This window comes from Pinus tabuliformis, chromosome 3_1 (assembly GCF_031772625.1).
Source record: "Pinus tabuliformis cultivar Carrire ecotype Pingquan chromosome 3_1, CPIR1, whole genome shotgun sequence".
Lineage (NCBI taxonomy): Eukaryota > Viridiplantae > Streptophyta > Pinopsida > Pinales > Pinaceae > Pinus > Pinus tabuliformis.
In genome coordinates this window covers 737,732,985-737,736,376 of record NC_142301.1, presented here as the reverse complement: position 1 = coordinate 737,736,376, position 3,392 = coordinate 737,732,985, and the positions used below count along the sequence as shown (strand labels likewise).

At 40.9% G+C, this 3,392-nt stretch overlaps 1 long non-coding RNA gene across 1 annotated transcript; it reads left to right on the top strand.

The window, feature by feature from the left end:
* The first annotated feature begins 1,022 nt into the window (after nucleotides 1–1,022).
* Nucleotides 1,023–1,788, top strand: LOC149189450 (uncharacterized). The gene is made up of 2 exons (XR_016256370.1): nucleotides 1,023–1,273; nucleotides 1,396–1,788. It is a non-coding gene; the product is annotated as an uncharacterized LOC149189450 (long non-coding RNA).
* The last annotated feature ends 1,604 nt before the right edge of the window (nucleotides 1,789–3,392 follow it).

The following is a 3,392-nucleotide window of genomic DNA, read 5'->3' as shown; positions in this document are numbered from 1 at the left end:
TCTAAGCGTTCTAACTCGTTTTCTTAATCGAAGACTCTGTGCTTTACGAAGGAATTGCGATTTATTTCTTTATGTTTTGGAAGTAACCATCATGGTATCTGCTTAGTCAAACCCAATGAGGAAGTGCATACGTAATTTATTTAGTCCATGCCGGCTTTTGCATAAGTGCCGAGCATGTGTTTTACGAAGGAAAAGATTAAATGTTTTTTTCAATTGTATCGTTAATCAGTCAGTAGGTAACTTCCAGTGAACATTCCAGTAAACCCTACATCTGTCATAGTTAAATTGTCATAAATGGTATGAAATTATACGTTTCAACTTCATTATATGTGGTTTGTGGATATGGATTAGATACGTACAAGTTGTGTAACTCCCCTAACATAAAAAAAATTTATTTACTCATATAGCAGTAACATCACATGAATATTTTTAATGGCAAGTAAAATCGTAGTCACAATATTTAACATACATGGCAATGTTATACCTAAGTTTTTATCCATGGTATCGTAAATACGTGAACAAGATTGAAATTAACATTTGGTGTAACCATGCCTTTGAAACATAAATAATTCGATTAATTATTGGGTTTATCCTACACACTATCTCGAGAAGGATCCAATGGTTCGCCTGAATGTACTTACCCATTTCGTTTGATTAAATGATTTGAAGTTTCATTTAAGTCTCGTCCTGCGGTCATACGATTTGTCATTATGAATTCCGGTTAACAGCAGTGGTTAGTTGTGCCAACATTTTTCCGGCATATCTAAACTTATGATATCGTTGAAATGTTGGGCTCCGGCGAACGCTTTCTGGTCACCGCTCCTTAACACAGCAATTCGTATGCTGCAAACGATGCCCACCTGGCACGGTACAATGTGAGAGCCGGCCAGCTGGCTTTAACTGAGGCTTTACAGGTTGCTACCCCGTTCCCAACGCGGTAGGTGGTCAATACGCCTCGTACAAGGCACGTATGAGCCATGTGACAGTGGAGTCCGCGCCATTTTACCGACGGTGGGGATGGAGTCTCCCAAATCGACGGTCGATCGTAGCCAGGTGTGAAATAAAAATCTTAAGAGTTTCCCTCATTTGCATTTGGCAACTTACCGCTCATTTCCGCAGAGTTCTGATCCCTAGCGTTCTCAGGCGTTTAGCCTTGGCACAGTGCTGGTTCCTGCATACTGTTCATGGTGGAAATGGAGGACCACCAGCCAGCCTTGGTTCCTGCATACTGTTCATGGTGGAGATGGAGGTCCGCCAGCCAGCCTTGGCCACGGTAACCGCGCCTCCTAGCTCACAGCAATGTTTCTTTGATATATTATCTTTTTCCTTTCCTTTTACTTGCTAAGAATTGGATTCTCGTTTCGCTCATGGTTTTCTGGTTTTCCTCCGTTTCAGGTACAGGAAGCAGGTGCTGTGACCAGTGCGTGGTGAAACACTGCCCTTCCATCCCCTTTCCGCTTTCGGGTAAGAGGAACAACGCCTTAAATCTTGTAATAAGGGAGTTTCTGAAAGGGTTTCGTCCGCACCGGACATGCTGCCGAGACAACACTCGAGCTACTGTATCCGTTATTGTTATTCTGAATTTCTTACCCTGAAATGGTTAGTCGGGAACCCGTTCGGGTTTTCCCGTGGTATTGTTTGTTTACCGCCCAAAACCGCTACGGCGACAATGACCAGTCGGCTGTGCCGCGACATGCATTTCTGTTACGATTGAATTAGAACTGAGCCGAGGGTTAAACCCTACGGCGAACCTTCATATTAAAGAGGTTTAAAGCTATTGTAATTTTCTTTTGGCTGATTAACGATTGTGCATATATATTTCAAAGTGGGTATTATTTTTGTAATGATTTTCAGAGTTCTTGCTGGGTTATTACCGATATTTCCTTTGTTTCAAGACTGTAGCTATTCAATGGAATTTTCGTTAAATTTGTCTGTTTTACAGCACTCTTGTAAATCACTATTTCAAGTGAAAGTATCATTTCCAAGTTTGCATGCTGTGTTTAAGGTTAAATTTATGGTTTGATATCTCCGTTTATATATATATATATATATATATATATATTTGTGTTTCAGCGATGAACCGTCGACTTCCTATCCCGTTCCCTTCCAGCTTCCGCTGACCATTTCATAATGGTGCTCCTCTGGGAGTTAGGAGCGTAGGCACGGGGTCAGGACTTGAATCTGGTCTGAACCCATTATGCATGCTTCAAATATATTACTACTCTCTGTATTTAACGAGTCACTGTTTGGAATAATTACCCTAGTGGTTCACGGTTTACTTACTTCGTCGCCCTGTTATCAATTTCTTTGCTTACATGAGTTCGCTGCATGAGTATATAATACAGGGTTCTGTAATATCATTGTTGGGTTTACATACTACGATATTTGTTCTCCGGAAAATAGTATCTTTTCCGTTTACAACTACCCAAAATTCTCTTTCCAAAAGAAAGTCAGTGATTAACTCTAGGTTCTGGGTTTTGTTCGTTTTTTTGTCTGACTGTTCTTTCTTCTAACCAACGAGCAGAGGTTTTTCGTTCTTTCACAGAGATATGTTTTCAACCTAACTCATGTTCTTTTTACTTGCTTATTAGAAATTACCTTCTCTAATTCATTCGCAGTTTCTTGCTCAGTCATAACTTTTACATAATTCAACAGCATACACAAATTACCGAGTTATGATCATACTTACCAGTTCTGAGGCAAACCTCGTAATGTGCTTGTCAAACCTCCCGACCGTAGGAGGGTCCTTCTTGACCTTCCACCCCCAAGCAACCTGCAAGATTCTTGTTGTCTACAGTCTTCTGGCACCGCCAGTGTTACGCTATCTGGTCCTTACGAGACATAGCAGTTTCAGGGAGCTCTCTACTTCCCAGCATACGCTATCTGATCCTTACCAGACATAGCGATTACTGCCTAATGGCACTTCTCACAAGCCTTGCTATCTGGTCCTTACCAGACGTAGCAACCTTTTTTCCTGTTTCTTTTTCCATTAAGTATCCTTCCTCTATGAGACTCAACTGCCATCTGAAGTAGTTAGGGTTTCTACCCTTTCTGACAGATGTCACATTTTGGTTCTAATACCCCTCTGAAGGGGAAACTCTATAATCATTAGCAGTTGGTTTATTACCAAGCCATACTCCTTGGTACCAAGCAATTATAACTATATTTAATTGAAACAGTAACCACAATAGTAATTATCCAGCTTTACCAACATAACTATAAACAATAGTTAAATTTACTGTTTTTAATTTAAACACTAGCAATTAACTGGGGCGTTACATCTCCCCCTCCTGAAGCTCAACATCGTCCCGATGTTGTTCACCCATAAACAGTTCGGGGTAATTTACTTTCATGCTCTGTTCATCCTCCCAGGTGGCCTCTTCTGGCCCAAA